Genomic DNA, 19,029 nt, shown 5'->3' on the forward strand with positions numbered 1-19,029 from the left:
TACAATACATACAATACAATACATACAATACAATACATACAATACAATACATACAATACAATACAATACATACAATACAATACATACAATACAATACATACAATACATACAATACAATACATACATACAATACATACAATACAAAAAACAAAAAACAAAAAAAAGAAAACAAAACAAAAAAAACAATACATAAAGTACATACAAAACAAAAAAAAAAAAAACAAAACAAAAAAAAAAAAAATACATACAATACAATGCATACAATACAATACATACAATACAATACAATACAATACAATACATACAATACAATACAAACAATACAAACAAACAATACATACAAACAATACATACAATACATACAATACATACAAACAATACAATACAAACAATACAATACAAATACAATACAAACAATACAATACATACAATACAATACATACATACAATACAATACATACAATACATACAATACAAAAAAACAAAACAAAAAAGAAAACAAAACAAAAAAACAAAACAAAAAACAAAACAATACATACAATACAATACAATACAATACACACAATACATACAATACATACAAAAATAAAAAAAAAATTAAAAAAATACAATACAATACATACAATACAATACAAACAATACAATACAAACAATACAATACATACAATACAATACATACAATACATACAATACAATACATACAATACATACATACAATACATACAATACAAAAAAACAAAAAACAAAACAAAAAGAAGAAAACAAAACAAAAAAAAACAATACACACAATACAATACATACAGTACATACAAAACAAAAAACAAAACAAAAAACAAAAAAATAAATAAATAAAATACATACAATACAATACAATGCATACAATACAATACATACAATACAATACATACAATACAATACATACAATACATACAATACATACAATACATACAAAACAAAAAACAAAACAAAAAACAAACAAAACAAAACAAACAATACAAAACAATACATACATACAATACAAAAAAACAAAAAACAAAAACAAAAAAATACATACAATACAATACAATACATACAATACATACAAAACAAAAAAAACAAAAAAAAAACAAACAAAAAAAACAATACATACATACAATACATATAATACAATACAATACATACAATACAATACATACATACAATACATACATACAATACATACAATACAATACATACAATACATACAAAACAAAAAACAAAAAACAAAACAAAAAACAAAACACAAAACAAAAAACAACAAAACAAAAAACACAACAAAACAAACAATACATACAAATCTTGGGATTTCCTGGGTTGAGCTGGCTGGATGAAGTGGCTGGAGAGAGGAAAGTCTGGGAGTCCCGCAATCCGACGTCCGGATAAGCGGTGGATGGCTGGGTGGCTGGATGGATGGGTGGCTGGGTCGATGGATGGGTGGTTGGGTGGATGGGTTGGGTGGGTGGATGGACGGATGGATGGGTGGCTGGCTGGATGGGTGGGTGGCTGCCTGGATGGGTGGCTGGATGGATGGGTGGCTGGATGGATGGATGGGTGGGTGGGTGGATGGATGGGTGGATGGGTGAACAAAAAACAAAACAAACAACACAATACAAACAATACATACAATACAATACAAACAATACATACAAACAATACAATACAATACATACAATACATACAAACAATACATACAAACAATACAATACAAATACAATACAAACAATACAATACAAACAATACAATACATACAATACATACAATACATTACATACAATACAAAAAACAAAAAACAAAACAAAACAAAACAATACATACAATACAATGCACACAATACATACAATACATACAAAACAAAAAACAAAACAAAAAAAAAACAAAAAACAATACATACAATACAATACATACAATACATACATACAATACAATACATACATACAATACATACAATGCAAAAAAAAAAAAAAAAAAACAATACATACAATACAATACAATACATACAATACAATACATACAATACATACATACATACAATACATACAATGCAAAAAAAATAAAATAAAAACAATACATACAATACAATACATACAAAACAAAAAAACAAACAAAAAACAACAACAATACATACAATACAATACATACAATACAAAAAAAACAAAAAACAAAACAAAAAATACATACAATACATACAATACAATACAATACATACAATACAATACATTCAAAACAAAAAAAACAAAAACACAACCAAAAAAAACAAAAAAACAATACATACAATACAATACATACAATACATATAATACAATACATACAATACAATACAATACAATACATACAATACATACAATACAATACATGCAATACATGCAATACATGGAATACATGCAATACATGCAATACATACAATACAATACATACAATACAATACATACAATACAATACATACAATGCAAAAAAAACAACAAAAAAAAACAAAACAAAAAAAAACAATACATACAATACACACAATACAATACATACAAAACAAAAAAACAAAAAAAAACAATACATACAATACAATACATACAATACAAAAAAAACAAAAAACAAAACAAACAAAAAACAAAAAAATACATACAATACAATACATACGATACATACAATACATACAATACATACAATACATACAATACAATACAATACATACAATACATACAATGCAAAAAAAACAAAAAAAACAAAAAAAAAAACAAAAAAAAAACAATACATACAATACACACAATACAATACATACAATACATACAAAACAAAAACAAAAAAAAACAATACAAAAAACAAAACAAAAAAAAACCAAAAAAATACATACAATACAATACATACAAAACAAAAAAAAACAAAAACACAACCAAAAAACAACCAAAAAACAATACATACAATACAATACATACAATACATACAATACATACAATACATACATACAATACATACAATACAAAGAAAAAAAAAAAAAACAAAAAAAAAACAATGCATACAATACAATACACACAATACAATACAATACATACAGTACATACAAAACAAAAAACAAAAAACAAAACAAAAACAAATAATAATACATACAATACAATACATACAATACAATACGATACAATACAATACAAACAATACAATACAAACAATACAATACAATACAATACAATACATACAAAACAAAAAACAAAACAAAAAACAACAAACAAACCAAAACAAACAATACAAAACAATACATACATACAATACATACAATACAAAAAAAAACAAAAAAAATAAAAAACCCAAAAAAACAAAAAAAAAACAATACATACAATACAATACATACAATACATATAATACAATACATACAAAACAAAAAACAAAACAAAAAAAACAAAAAACAAAACAAAAAACAACAAAACAAAAAACACAACAAAACAAACAATACATACAAATCTTGGGATTTCCTGGGTTGAGCTGGATGAAGTGGCTGGAGAGAGGAAAGTCTGGGAGTCCCTCCTAAAGCTGCTGCCGCCGCAATCCGACGTCCGGATAAGCGGTGGATGGCTGGGTGGCTGGGTGGATGGATGGGTGGGTGGATGGGTGGGTGGGCTGGGTGGGTGGATCGGTTGGGTGGGTTGGGTTTGGATGGGTTGGATGGACGGATGGATGGGTGGATGGATGGATGGATGGGTGGATTGGATGGGTGGATGGGTTGGATGGACGGATGGATGGGTGGATGGACGGATGGATGGGTGGGTGGGCGGATGGATGGGTGGGTGGGTGGGTGGATGGATGGGTGGGTGGGTGGGTGGATGGATGGGTGGGTGGGTGGGTGGGTGGTTTGGGTGGTTGGCTGGATGGGTTGGGTGGATGGGTGGGTGGCTGGATGGGTTGGATGGACGGGTGGGTGGATGGACGGATGGACGGACGGGCGGACGGACGGACGGGTGGATGGATGGATTGACATAGAACACATACAATACCCTGCCATACGCTACCATACACACAATGCATACAATACAATACATACAATACAATACCATACAATATCATACCATACTATATGCTCTGCATCTGGGAGTTACAATTATAGACATTGAGTAGAGTGGCAATGGCATGATATTTTTGCAACAATTACACATACCAACTCCAGTTTTATATTTAAAATATGTATACAATTATCAGTATATTGTAATGAGTTATAATAATTACAAAAGTATCCGAATTATAATAATTTAATTTTATCATCCATCAACTCACTCAAAAATGTCGGCATGAATCGAGCAGTCGACTAAACGGGAGAAAATCACGCTCGCAAATGTTTGTTGCATAACGGAAGGCGGGCGGGCGGGCGCCATCTTGGAATAGATTTGAACATGACGTAACAAATTTGTCACATTCATCAGTTTGCATAACACGGAAATAGCACACTATATGTAATGCAACATTGTTAATTTGACGAAACAGAACGCCAAAGAGATTTGAAATACTGTAGCGGCAAAACGACAGTCGCGGTGGCCGGGACGAGTGTGAAAAGATTTTCAAGATATTTGTTCGCATCAAACAAACAAGGCGTCCGTCGTGAGAAACGGCAATGAACGACAAACACTTGATAGCTTACCCGAGAAACCGCCACACGGTCGGTGGCGCCTGCATTTGATAACTCGCCTTGAATCCTGCAACAAACAAACAAGGCGTCCGTCGTGAGAAACGCCAATGAACGACAAACATTTCCTAGCATGTTAGCTTACCTGAGAAACCGCCCGCTGCGCGGGTGATTGCACCGGTATTTGAGAACACCCGAAGACATGACGTCACATCCGTCAATTCAAATCTTCCTCGCCTGCTCGTCCAATGGTGCTTTGCACACTAGCGTACCACGTGACAGGCCACTTCACACGCGGGCGGTTGCACCTGTCGCTCACCTCAAGACTGAAAACTGCCTTCAAAAACCTAAGTGCCACTTTGCCCGCCTCCTACCTCTGCCCAAATTCAGTCTGACCAATCACAGCGCAACTGAAATTGGCTTGACCACGCCCACCTCTCCGACAGGCAAGACTGAAACCTGCCTTCAAAAAAAAAAAAAAAAAAAACCTATAAAAACCTTCAGAGGGGAAAGAAGACAATAGCAAAGTGAAGGGAGGGACTGATTTTAGACATCACCATATTTCATATTTCCACAGAGATATAATTTTGATGTAATTCAATTCAATAAACAAATCATAATGTTAATGTACATTCTTGAAGCATACATCAAGTTGTGCAGGACTTGTGCCATAATGTATACATGTCTGATCATTTCTTTTTTATGGAACAGTCGCCGATCACCCTGCTCAGCCCCCCCTTGCTGGCACTACAGTAGTGCTAACAAAAGTTCCACAAGCCTTTTTCTAATTTTATTTATTTTTTAAACTCTCATACGTTTCACCCATTCAGTAACATTTTTTAAAACTATATATTGGAGGAAATTCGACCTTTTAATTACTATTTAAAAAAAGCTGCAAGTGCAGCATCGATAAGTTCGTGCTCAACTCTTTTATTGTACATAGAGAGACAACTAGGGGCACAAACTTTGAAATAAAAACCCCCTTAATTTGATTTCCGATTGAGGTCTGCAGTGGAATTTGAAAAAGATACACAATGGTACAAGTCGTATGGCAAAATTGGACATTCAGCTCCACGTCAAAGTTCAGTTTGAAAAGTCCTCCCCCAAGTGGGCCGTCAATGGCAACCAAGCACAAGACAACGCTGGATCCAGACCAGCCACAACCACAGCGCACCTCGAAAGCAAGACCAACCATCAGAGCCCTAAACACTGTCCACACCTGCAACCTTTCCGTCGTGCACCCATAACCAAAGGCAACCACACTGCCCCCTCCTGGCCACATGATCCGCACACGTCGACTTTTGCAGCGCGATGCTTGATTCTTGACTTGATATGGCCATTGCTCCTTTGCATATGGCCATTGCTCCTTTGGATAGGCCATGGCTCCTTTGGATAGGCCATGGCTCCTTTGGATAGGCCATGGCTCCTTTGGATAGGCCATGGCTCCTTTGGATAGGCCATGGCTCCTTTGGATAGGCCATCGCTCCTTTGGATAGGCCATTGTGCCTTTTCATATGGAATTGTCCCATTCGGCTCCTCTTGCAGCCTACAAAAACACAGACAGCCATTAATTGTGTGCTGGGAAGCTAAAACTCGACAACCATTGTGTGTTGGGAAGTTGAAACTTGACAAAAACAGGTTTTCACCTGATTTAGGACTACTCTTCCTCAGTGTCCTCAACATCACTGAAAGGGCTCCTTCAAGAGCCTCCTGCTTGCTTTGTATAGAAGGATGCTGGCTGGGCGGCAGTTTTTAGTGCTACAAAAGACAAGCAAATGATTGCAACAAAAATAGACTGAGTCGAGTGCCAATGGCATGATTTTTTACCAACAATTATACATACTAGGAGTTTTACATTTGAAAAAAAATATTATATTGTAGTAAGTTATGATAATTGATCAAAATTATAGTTCATCTTTGAATTTGATACATTCTAAGTAGAGTTTTACATTTGAAAAAAATATATAATCATCACATTGTAGTAAATTATGATAATTACTCAGGATTATAATTCATATTTCAATTTCATCATTCATCAACTCCCCTCACATTGGACAGATGATCCAGGTTGGCGGCGTCCAAGACGGGAGAAAATAAACCGGGCAAATGTTTGTTCCGTAACGGAACGAGAGCGGGCGGGCGCCATCTTTGAATGGATTTGGTCCGATTTTGGACATGATGTAACATATACGTTGCATTCACCAATGCCAATGTTTAAAATGGACCACTTGAATTCAGTTCACAGTTTAATTGCAGTTCAGTGGTACACACACAATTACAGTACAAACAGTTCATTTCATGATTAAAAAAACAACAGTAAAAAAACAATATTGCAAAATGACGCGGCGCTGAGAGAGAAAGAAAGAGGCATCATGCAGATAGCCAGTGTGCACACCCAGTGAAAAAGTGGAGGGAGGGAGGGAAGGAAAGAAAGGACAAAAGAAAAAACGCAGTCATACTCCTTAAATGCTGGCTGGGCGCTTTGCCCTCGCCGCATCCGCACCCGTCCGTCTCGTGTCGGCCGCTCATCACGGGCGAAGGTTGGCTCCCCCCCCAGCCGGTATTCGACGTTTGGACTCATCCTCCGCCTTGTGCCACTGCAAAAAGAAAAACGGCTCTGTTGCATGCGGTTCACTTCTGTGGACGTACTCATTACCTGTCTATTAAAGCTTGCTCCTATTTTAAGCTCCCTTTATTAATAGCGTATGCACACATGAATGTTTTTGTTTTCTTTTTATGTCTGTTCCTATATGAAGAATTCAATGCTTATAATTTCTTTCTTTGTCGTAAAGTGCTTTGAGCTGCATTTCTTGTATGAAAGGTGCTCTACAAAAAGTTTTTTATTATTACCCTCTGGTCCCGCGGTCCTGTCCAGTCCCTCTCTGTGCAGGCACTCGTCCGATCCAGTGCCCCAGCAATCCTGAAAGGCAGACATATTGTGTTGGTTTTAGCAAGGGGAAATATTCCACTAGCACCCCCCCAACCTAGACTAAGGTAAGTTTGAATCAGGTGACTAGCGGCACGCACGGGCTGGCGCATGTCTCATACGGCCCTCCCGCATTGGAGCAATCCGGGTTATGAAATGTTTAACCCCTTACAAAAAGGGAGGGAGGGAGGGAGGTAGGGAGAGAGCGGGAGGAGATGAAAAGAGGCTTTGTTGCGCACTTAAGCGCAACTGGCCAGTTCCCCCTGAGTAGAGCTGGCTTGGCCCCGAGACGAAAAAAGAGGAAAACGTGACGTCACGGAGAGTGTCACGGAGAATCTCCTTGTCCTCGACACCGTCGACGACACTGGGACCCAGTCTGGCAGACATTATACCCTGGTATTCCACAAAGGGCAAGATATAGCCACGTTCCACCCTGAGTGCACCAGGCCATGCAGGTACTGCCGGGCGCGTTGGAGAGGGGGAGAGAGAGAGGGAGAGAGAGAGAGAGAGAGAGAGAGAGAGAGAGAGAGAGAGAGAGAGAGAGAGAGAGAGAGAGAGAGAGAGAGAGAGAGAGAGAGAGAGAGAGAGAGAGAGAGGGAAGGGAAGGGAGAAAGGGTTGCAGGGGGTGTCTACTTTGCCGATTCGTATCTAGAGGGTCACAGCAACCCAAATGCCCGCGCGTGCTACTAGTTACCCTATTCAAATAGACAGGGGTAGGGAAAGCACAAAAGAAAAACCAAAGTCATACTCCCCGAAACGCTGGCTGCATCTGCACCCATCAGTCTCGTGTGGGCCGCTCGTCACGGGCCAAGGTCCGGGTCTGCTCCGGCCGGTGTTGGACTCGTCTTCCGCCTCGCACAAGTGCAAAAAGACAAACGGCACTCAGTTGCATGCGGCTCACTTCTGTCAACGTACTCATGACCTGCCCCCTCCCTGGTCTTGTGGGTGCAGCCCAGTCCCTCTCGGTGCAGGCTGGCGCTCGTCCCATCCGCCGCCCCGGCAACCCTGAACGGCAGACAAATAAGGAAATCAAATTAAAACTAACAAGTGTGTTGCATATTGGATTGCCATGTCACCACCACCTCTGGCCAGCCTTGGCCAGTCATAGATCAGGCTCCTCTTCAGCACTTGGCGACTGCTTTCTTTGGGTGATTCCTTCCTTTGCACCCCGCTCACCAATCGCGGGTCTGGTGGCCTCCGTCCACCGGCTCTTCGTTTCATACATCGTCTCTTCCACCTTGCAAGACAAGCACAAAAGTCTCGCTGCGCCGTCGCTTGCGCTTGCCGTCGCTTGCGCTTGCCGTCGCTTGCGCTTGCCGTCGCTTGCGCTTGCCGTCGCTTGCGCTTGCCGTCGCTTGCGCTTGCCGTCGCTTGCGCGGTCGCTTGCGCTTGCCGTCGCTGCGCGGTCGCTTGCGCTTGCCGTCGCTGCGCGGTCGCTTGCGCTTGCCGTCGCTGCGCGGTCGCTTGCGCTTGCCGTCGCTGCGCGGTCGCTTGCGCTTGCCGTCGCTGCGCGTTTGGCACTCAATGAGGGCTGCACAACATTTTGGAAAATCAATGATATGGCAGTATTGGGCCAGACCACTGCATTGAGGCAAGTTGTGCAAAATTCTTGGATGGAGGTTAACTATTTGATCGCAATAAGATCACTTAGATGAGTTAACTTTAACTTACATCAATGACTTAGTCTTAACTCATTACAAATAGTTAGGCAAGAAAGCATGTTTCGTTTGAGACATGGGAAAAAAAATATCTTTGCTGTCTTAAAGTGCATGTCAATAACCTAGACCACCATATGGCAGTTTTCCAATACACGTGCAGCCCTACACACATGTCACCATTGGTGTCCAAATGGCAGCCTCCGGTCAACTTGATCAACACACCACACGACTGAACACGACACTGCTTTGTAGGACTAAATATCAATGGCAACATTTCGTGATTGATTTAATGAATTTGCGTCAAAGAATTCTGAATTTGTTTCAGTATGCAGCCCTCAAGCAGACATTGGGACACCGCTGGTGTAATTAAAAAAAAAAAATAAAAAAAAATCCATTTCACACGAAGCTGCGCAGGTCGACGCCTCCAGGGAAGCGGGTCTCCCTCAGAACTCGGCGACTTCAGAGCGATGCCACAGCGGTCCGTTCACCTCTGATCAGATCGTGTCACATCCCGGTCGCCATCTGCAGAAACAGAAACAAATGTTAGAAACTCAAAGAGCACCCCAAGTTGTCGGTCACTTGCTTACTTGATCACAGCGGCTAGCTCCTATTGGTGAGCGTCGCCCGGTCGGATGGGGCCGTGCGTCACCCCCCCCCTTTTGCGTCCAGCCTGCAAATGGCAGAACATGCAATGAGTTGGGCGCTGCTCGCATCACTACGTCTTCCTCGTGGACCCGCTCGCCCAAACACCGCCCCCTCACCTAGAGAACAAAGGACACACAGCTTAGATCAAGCACGACAGCGGTAGGTTAGAAAAAGACTAAATGCTACCGTCTCGCTCCAATGCTGTCCTACACCTAGGGGAGAACAAAGAACGCAAGTACCACAGCGGTGGTAGGTTAGGGTTAGATGACGTGCAACAGTGGCAGGTTAGAAAAAGACAAAATGGTACAAGTCAAATTGCAAAATTGGACATTCGGGATCGGCTCGCTCCAACGCCGCCCTACACCGATGGGGGAGAACAAAGAACGCAGCGAGCACGACAGTGGCAGGTTAGAAAAAGACACAAAATGGTACAAGTCATATGGCAAGCTTGGACATTGGGCTCCGCGTCAAAATTCAGTTTTGTGTCCATCCAAGTCACCACGTCCTCCCCCAAGTGAGCCGTCAATGGCAACCAAGCACAAGACACCGCTGGATCCAGATAAGCCACAACCTCTTAAGCAAGACCAACCGTCAGACCCCCAAACACTGTCCCCACCTGCAACCTTTCCGTCGTGCACCCATAACCAAAGGCAACCACACTGCCCCCTCCTGGGCACATGATCCGCACATGTTGACTTTTGCAGCGTGCTGCTTGATTCTTGACTTGATATGGCATTGCTCCTATGGATATGGCATTGCTCCTATGGATATGGCATTGCTCCTATGGATATGGCATTGCTCCTATGGATATGGCATTGCTCCTATGGATATGGCATTGCTCCTATGGATATGGCATTGCTCCTTTGGACAGGCCGCTGCGCCTTTGGACAGGCCGCTGCGCCTTTGGACAGGCCGCTGCGCCTTTGGACAGGCCGCTGCGCCTTTGGACAGGCCGCTGCGCCTTTGGACAGGCCGCTGCGCCTTTGGACAGGCCGCTGCGCCTTTGGACAGGCCGCTGCGCCTTTGGACAGGCCGCTGCTCCTTTGGACAGGCCGCTGCTCCTTTGGACAGGCCGCTGCTCCTTTGGACAGGCCGCTGCTCCTTTGGACAGGCCGCTGCTCCTTTGGACAGGCCACTGCTCCTTTGGACAGGCCATTGCTCCTTTGGACAGGCCATTGCTCCTTTGGACAGGCCATTGCTCCTTTGGACAGGCCATTGCGCCTTTGGACAGGCCATTGCGCCTTTGGACAGGCCATTGCGCCTTTTCATGTGGAATTATATACTTATTCCATTCGGCTCCTCTTGCAGCCTACAAAAACACAGACAGACATTAATTGTGTGCTGGGAAGCTAAAACTCGACAACCATTGTGTGTTGGGAAGCTGAAACTTGACAAAAACAGGTTTTCACCTGATTTAGGACTACTCTTCCTCCGTGTCCTCAACATCACTGAAAGGGCTCCTTCAAGAGCCTCCTGCTTGCTTTGTACAGAAGGATGCTGGCTGGGCGGCCTGTTTTAGTGCTACAAAAGACAAGCAAATGATTGCAACAAAAATAGACATTGAGTAGAGTGCCAATGGCATGATTTTTTACCAACAATTATACATACTAGGAGTTTTACATTTGAAAAAAATATTATATTGTAGTAAGTTACGGTAATCTATCAAAATTATAGTTAATACTTTAATTTGATACATTCTAAGTAGTTTTACATTTGAAAAAATACATAATCATGACAAGAATTATTAAAGATTATAATTCATATTTTAGTTTCATCATCTACAACTCACCTCACATTGGACAGATGATCCAGGTTGGCGGCGTGGCGTCCAAAACGGGAGAAAATAACCCGCCGCGCAAATGTTTGTTGCCTAACGGAACGAGCGGGCGGGCGGGCGCCATCTTTGAATGGATTTGGTCCGATTTGGACATGACGTAACATATACGTTGCATTCACCAGCAGTTTGCATGGCACGGAAATGGCACACGGATAATATAAAATAATTAAAAAATGGTTTAGTTGACTAGAGTCAAACTAACATTTCCTATAGTCAGACAAACGCGCGCTTATCGGCGGCGTCATTTACGAACCTTCTATAGACAGACGAATGAAAAAATGCTGGCCAGCATGAAAAAAAACAACCGCGAAAGACATTTAAAATACCACCAAAACGCGCAACGACGCGACGCAAAGTGGATTGTGGCGTGCCGTGCCGAAACCTCAAGCACTCCCTAGACAGCGAAAATCCTGCAAGAAATAATAAATGGCATCGTAAGAAACTGCAAACATTTGCTCACGGGCTAAATGGCCTGCGGCCTACAATTTACCTCCAGGCCCACCGTCGCGGTGGACGTGACGTTGCCGAGTCACGAGAGTACGACAATCCTGCGACAAACAAAATAAATTGAAAAAAAAGGCTTGTGAGAAAAAGCAACAAAGCGTGCCGTCGTGAGAAACGGCAGGAGACGACAAACATTTGCTAGCATGCTCGCTTACCTGAGAAACCGTCCGCCGCCGCCGCCGCCGCCAGCCCGCGCTCGGTGGCACCTGCATATGATAACTCCCCTTGAGCGAGCACACCTGTCTTCAATTGACCTAAAGCCCTGACGTCACATCCGTCGATTCAAATCTTCTTCTCCTGATCGTCCAACGGCGCTCGGCACACTGACGCCACCAGGTGGTCGCCTGTCATGGTGACTACTGTGGAAAGGCTTGCTTCGGACTATCCGTTGAAACCCTTATTACCCTTTATTTATTTATTCTCTTTTTTTTAACCTCGTGTAGTGTACCTACACATATTGTCATATAAAATGTCAGATTTTTATGTTTTAATTGGCGAATATAAAAACAAGGAATAAGACGCCAGACACGTTTTAACATAAATGTTTATTAAAAATAATAATATCAAAAGCAAATTTCAAACCAGCAATCTAATGTGAAATTGCAGTAGATATATTGGATAACAATATTTAGGGGTATATAGGTATACACGTTATTTAAAAACGACTATAAGTGTTATACTACGACACAAGTGTTTACCAGCTCAGTGGCCTAAGAGGAGAGTGTCCGCCCTGAGACTGGGAGGTGGTGGGTTCAAACCCCTGCCGAGTCATACCAGTGACTATAACAATGGTACCCATTTCTTCCCTGCTTGGCACTCAGTGGAAGGGGTTGAAATGGGGCCCCCCCCCTGCTGCTCACTTATACTCCGGTGCGACTTACAGTCCGAAAATTACGGTAAGTTCAAAAATATCAGAGGACGTGATAAACAACTGAGGTGATTTGGTTGCATAAGCAAGCCTAACCCTAAGCACAACAAAAGCGAGAGCAAGCCTAACACAAACCCTAAGCACAGCAAGAGCAAGCCTAACCCTAAGCGGGTCCAAACAAGTTTTTCCCTCATGGCTACAAAGGTGCACTTAACGAGGGAATCACACGGACACTCCATTAGGTACACCGCCCTTTTCAAGTGTACCTAATAACAGGCCACTTTATGAGGGAAATATCATGGTCAAAGGTCACAGGTGTCAAGGTCTAGTCCTTGGGGCCGCGTTCCAACATGTTTTCCAAGTGACCCTCGTTAAGCGCAGGTGCGTGAAAACTTTTAGCTTCTTTCACGTTCAAAAGGAGCTAAAAGTTTTCACGCACCTGCGCTTAACGAGGGAAGCACAGGGACACTCCATTAGGTACACCGCCATTTTCAAGTGTACCTAATCACGGGCCACTTTATTAGGGAAATATCATGGTCAAAGGTCACAGGTGTCAAGCTCTAGTCCTCGGGGCCGCGTTCCAACATGTTTTCCGAGTGACCCTCGTTAAGTGCACCTGCGTGAAAACTTTTAACTCCTGCGGAACGTGAAAGGAGCTAAAACTTTTCACGCAGGTGCGTTTAACGAGGGTCACTTGGAAAACATATTGGAACACGGCCCCTCGAGGACTGGAGATCGACACCCCCGGTTTAAGTGAAAAGTGCCACACCCGCCCTCACCCCCACTTTCTGATTGGCTGTTTGATCTGTGACGTCATTCGGACACGCTATTAGGTTGGCGAAGATTCACGAGTGAGTGACAGACAGCGTTGCTGCTATGCCAGCCGACACACGTTATGCCGACATTGATGTTTTCATTTTGTATTTGTTGGATTGTAGTTGATGGTGTTATTATACCGAATGTGTTTGTGTTTGAATAAAAGGTTGAAAAAAAAATCCGTTATGCTGACATCTATTTTGGGGGACACCAACACATATTACACAACGTAAAACACATATAAATGTCATATGTCATATAAAACAGTTAAACAAATGTCATATTTTTGTTTTCGTGCCCAAAAAAATAAAAACAAGGAATAAAACACCAGACAAGTTTGATCATAAATTTTTATTAAAATAATAACAATAGTAAAAGTACATTTCAAACCAGCAATCTAATGTGAAATTGCAGTAGATATTTTGGGTAACAATATTTAAGCGTGTATATGCATACACGTTATTTAAAATCTACTATAAGTGTTATAAAATCAAAGAGATTAGTCAAAGAGAAGCATACTCTCCCCGTTGTTGCATAACGGCGCATCCTTTCATGCAATAAAGTTAGCTGAAGAAAACGTGCATAAAAGAAGTGGTGTTTCAGTGAGCGGTTCTTTCTTTCCTTGGCAAATCGTAAATCGACATTCCGGCTTACGTAGTTCACGCCAGGAGGGAGACGCAACACTTTCACTGACTGATCCGTTGATGCACGGGGCGAAGGAAGGCAGTTGACCCATTGACTCGTTCGCGAACGAGAAAGTCACGATTCGTTCCCTCACTGATCCGGTCCCGCGATGATCTGGAAATGCAAATCACTCACTCAGTGACTCGTTCACTCACAGTTCCGTTCCGTTGTTGAACGGGAAAAGCAATTCGTGACTCGTTCATGAACAGGAAGTTACGTTGTTTTGTTTTACGGCGAGGGGACACCAGTTACAATGCGCATTACCGACATCTACTGGTTGAAGTCATATGAACTGAAAAAAGTGATAGGAAGTGATTCGTTCACTCTCATTCACTGAAAAAAAAAATCGTTCTTTTGAACGAATCGTTCACACACGAGCCAACACTACGCTTCATCACGACGTCCATCACCAAGCGAGGCATTCGGAAGAGGAAGACGCGCACGGGCCGCCTGTTTGTGGAGCCGAGCGGTCGGGACGCCCGCTCAAGAGACCAAGTCCGTCCGGCCGCCGCTATCGCTCAAGGAAACGTCTGGCTGGCCCGCTAATGACCGAGAGGCTCCATCGGCCGGCCGGCGCTCGGACGTCTTCCTGCGATTGTCATCCCCATTTTTCAACATTTGCTTGAGCTTCTCCGCTCAGCCGCTCCGTCAACCAGTGCACACTTGGAGAAAACACATTAGCAAAGTCAACAGTCGGGAGAAACGGGTGCAGCCGCCTCGGTCTTGAGTGACAAAGAGTGATTTGAGCAAGACAAAAGAATGCTAAATGCCCAATAATTGCTCATCCTCCAGCTATTTAGAAAAACAAGTGTATTATAATTAGACAATCTGTGACGGGAGGCAGAAAATGTGTCCTACAAACTTTCTGTGTGGCAATCTCTCTGCTTCGGAAATGCGGATCATCCATCCATCCATCCATCCATCCATCCATCCATCCATCCATCCATCCATCCATCCATCCATCCATCCATCCATCCATCCATCCATCCATCCATCCATCCATCCATCCATCCATCCATCCATCCTCCCCGAAGCGCACTGGGGGCACTGAGCTTTGAGCGAACTTGAGGATGCACAGTGGCGCTTCTAAAAATAGACGGCGAGTTCTTTTGTCCTGTGTGCGAGTTTCCAACACGGCGGTGGCGCAGATGAGTCATCACAACAATGAGTCACGTGACCTGCGAGCCCACTTGGAGTGGCAGTCAACTGGCACAAAATAACGTTTGCTGGATGGACGATTGCGTAACAAGAGCCGTCCACCCACGGATGACGTCTTGGACGCGGCCTTCGTCGGGGAGAGCCCCGATGACGTCACCGTTGGCTGGACTTCAGTTCTCGAGAAGCAAGCGCATCGTCGTCACTGTGGGGTGAAAATGTCCAAATTTGATGAACATGGCCTCATTCTTTTTTATTTAAACAAAGAATAATAATAAATGAACGACAGCAATATATTGAGTCATACAGAAGGATTTTTTTTCTAAAAGGTCATTTAAAAACCTTTCATCCAAATATTTCATTTTTGGCCACTGATGTTTGCTATGTATTTCACAGGAATTCAACGGAAAGAGTGAAAGGATAACTTGTCTTAACATGACTCCTTCAGTCAAATATTTGAAGCTTCTTAATGCATCCCTCCTCCCTATCTGGAGCCACAACAACAACAACAAAAAATCCAACAAAGCAAAACAATGAAATGCAGATGATGCTCATCTGGAGTTGGGCCCTCATCAGATTACACTTGAAAGAGACGAAAAAAAGAAACGGCTTGGTTCTGGCCTCTCGCAGAGAACAACAACGCCGGGACGAATGTCATGCACACCATGTCGATCGATGCGTGGCGCTCTGGTGTTTTCAAATGCGGGCCGTGATGAAAACGGAGATTGTTTATTGCAATCGGTTTCCCGTTAATAAACGATAAGATTGGCAACAGCTTGAAGGACGGGAGGCCAAAGCTCTGAATCCCCTCGAGGAGACGACGTGGCGCAGTTGTTCCGGAGACCCGAGATTGCCGGCGAAATGATATTCGTTAGACTCATGTCATTTCTTCCCGCTCTTAAAACTAGGGTTTCAAACTAGGGTTTCAAAAGCCTGTACCTTAATTTGACCCTATTTAAAACCCTAGTTTGAACCCCTAATACTAGTTTGAAGCACTAGTTTGAAACCCTTTGCATGTTGTTATGTTTATGTTGTCGATAAAGCAGTGGCTGATGACGGTGGAAGCTCAGCTAAGCCCCTCGGATCTGATAGCGGATGACATTTTTAGCAGATAATTTGTCACCCGGTTCTGCAACGGAAAGGGTCCAGGCCTCACATGGAAGAACTACACACCCAAATGAATCCCAGATGCAAGCACTCAAGCGAACGTACTACGGACGTCGAGAGAACAGGGAGAGAGAAAATGGCACAATTTGACTGGCTGGTGAACTTGAGGCTCGCAGAACAGCTGATGACCTCCCTCCCTCCCTCCCTCCCTCCCTCCCTCCCTCCCTCCCTCGCTCGCTCGCTCCCTCCTCTCCTCGCATATGTTTGCTGAACCTTTTTGTCACGCCGCTTCCTGTCAAGCCTTTGGCTGGAGGAGGAACACGTTCCACGCTGCACAATACCAAGAACAAAAGGGCACGGCAGCGGATCCGGGAAGGCTTTGGATTTGTTTACAAGACAAGATGTATTAATATCACGCGGCGGAATGATTTGAACCATTCCTGGCTATTTTTTGCGTACAGATTAAACAATACCACGTCGGATGTATGAATCATTGGGGGAGCGCAAACAATAAAAGCACCACTGGCCGCAAATTTGCGAGGGGTCACTTCTATTTAAAGGAAAAAGATGATATTGATACCGTGTGTTGATTTTCATCCGTCGCACTCCGTGACAAGTTAAATGAATGTTTCGTGGCCACATTCCTAAATGGCTGGAGGCTGACTATTGATCCCTGAGGGACTTTTGCGTGTGGAATCTGGGGAATATTATTTCAACAACCTTGTGCTCAGTGAGCAAAGTGTTGCATCAACAGTGTGAAAACGCTTGGGCGGAGGAGAAAGCTCTCAACAATATTGCTTTTTTTTTTTCTTCTTCTTCTCATCATCAACAAAAGCAGCTGCCACATGTGTTATCCAGCGACCCGGAGTGAGGAACGGGAAGGAAGTGGCGTTGTTATGATTCGGCCGGGAGATCTTGGGGAAAGGTTACAAGTGGGTCAGAGATGACAGGGACGCCATTTAGCAAAATGTGCTCAGGACGCCTTTTGGAGCGCAACGTGGCCGTTCAGACTCTCCCGACCGAGACTGGTGGCCAGATGAAGGCGGGGCACACCACGACACTTGAAAGGAAACTTAATAATGCATACTCAACCTCATTCTGTCCAACTGCATTTCCAATACACGTCCGTCTCGGTAGCGGGAGTGGAAGCGGACCCAAAGCCCAATTCTTGCGTGGCAATAAAGTCTCTATCTGGCGTGTCAATAAAGTATCTCTCTCTCTCTCTCTCTCTCTCTGTCTTTCTCTCTCGCTATCTATCTGTCTCGCTATCTATCTGTCTCTCTCGCCCCGGCTTGGCTTGGCTCGGCTCGGCTGTGCTTGCAACGCCATGGCAGCAGAAGGATCGCTTTGGCTGCGCATGGAAGCAAAGGCTGAGTGGGCCGGTCAAGAGGCGGACATGCTTTACGAGCGCCGAGCGTTGGCCAACAGCGTTACGTAAGAAGCGAGCGGCATTTGCGCACCAGGTGTTGACGATGAAAACAGACAGGAGACGAGCAACGGGCTTGGGAAAACACGACGCGCGTTGCGCTTCGGCCCCAGGGCAGAAAATGTTGAGGGGGGCAGGGGGAAATGGAAATAAAACACGCGCTGGCTGGTTTTCTTTTGCCTTTTATCATCTCTCGCTTTCTTCCCCTTTGACTCCGTTTTGACTTAATTTATGAAATTTGCATTGCATTCAAGTTCCTCGCCGATCAAGACTGCGTTACAGAGAGCTAAGGATAGCCCCCGCCCCCCCTCGTCTTCCTGACCTCGCCGCGACCCCCAGCGAGATGATTTGCCTCAATTAAGCTGACATTTCAACATTTGCCGCAGTCTCCCGTCACATCGAATCCTGCGGCCGCTCGTTTCCGCTTCCCAATTAGCGGTCGGGCCTTTTGGCCGTTTGATACGCAGACCGCCGATCCGAGCGCTTTCCATCAATGATTTCACCTTCAAGCAAACGCGCGAGCCCACACGGCAGTCCAAGCCCGAGCCTTATCTGTCGGCATACAGGTGGCAAAGCGCAAACACGGCGACTCAAACACATTCATCCGGCATGCTTCCTATTATTTGCACAGCTGAGGCTTGGCTCACCTTGCCTGTGAGGCCTCCGCCACAGGCCAGAGACCTCGCCAGCTGATCCGCATGGTAGCCGTTCGTCCGATTGGGCCGGTACAAATTTCTGCAGCTCTGGAAAAAGAAAAAAAAAAAAAAAAAAAAAAAGAATACACCTTT

The 19,029-nt window shown here is 43.4% G+C and overlaps 2 long non-coding RNA genes across 13 annotated transcripts in view; both read right to left on the reverse strand.

Moving 5' to 3' along the window:
- Positions 1 to 12,536, reverse strand: part of LOC148393786 (uncharacterized) — a 13,422-nt gene extending 886 nt beyond the window's left edge. Inside the window, exons 1-12 of one of the 12 annotated variants that reach the window (XR_015859952.1) lie at positions 12,341 to 12,536; positions 12,172 to 12,229; positions 11,634 to 12,091; positions 11,254 to 11,365; positions 9,787 to 11,153; positions 8,624 to 9,721; positions 8,464 to 8,546; positions 7,466 to 8,393; positions 7,075 to 7,212; positions 6,262 to 6,373; positions 4,761 to 6,161; positions 4,631 to 4,685 (exon numbers count right to left, since the gene is read on the reverse strand). This is a non-coding gene — a long non-coding RNA (uncharacterized LOC148393786). The other 11 variants (XR_015859951.1, XR_015859944.1, XR_015859948.1 and 8 more) reach the window with 11 other exon arrangements.
- A 1,669-nt stretch (positions 12,537 to 14,205) lies between these two features.
- Positions 14,206 to 18,877, reverse strand: LOC148393787 (uncharacterized). The gene is made up of 2 exons (XR_015860019.1): positions 17,908 to 18,877; positions 14,206 to 15,913 (listed from the first exon to the last, which is right to left on the reverse strand). It is a non-coding gene; the product is annotated as an uncharacterized LOC148393787 (long non-coding RNA).
- Between the last annotated feature and the right edge of the window lie 152 nt (positions 18,878 to 19,029).

This window comes from Syngnathus floridae, chromosome 8 (genome assembly GCF_059516105.1).
Source record: "Syngnathus floridae isolate MCC-2025c chromosome 8, RoL_Sflo_1.0, whole genome shotgun sequence".
Classification (NCBI taxonomy): domain Eukaryota; kingdom Metazoa; phylum Chordata; class Actinopteri; order Syngnathiformes; family Syngnathidae; genus Syngnathus; species Syngnathus floridae.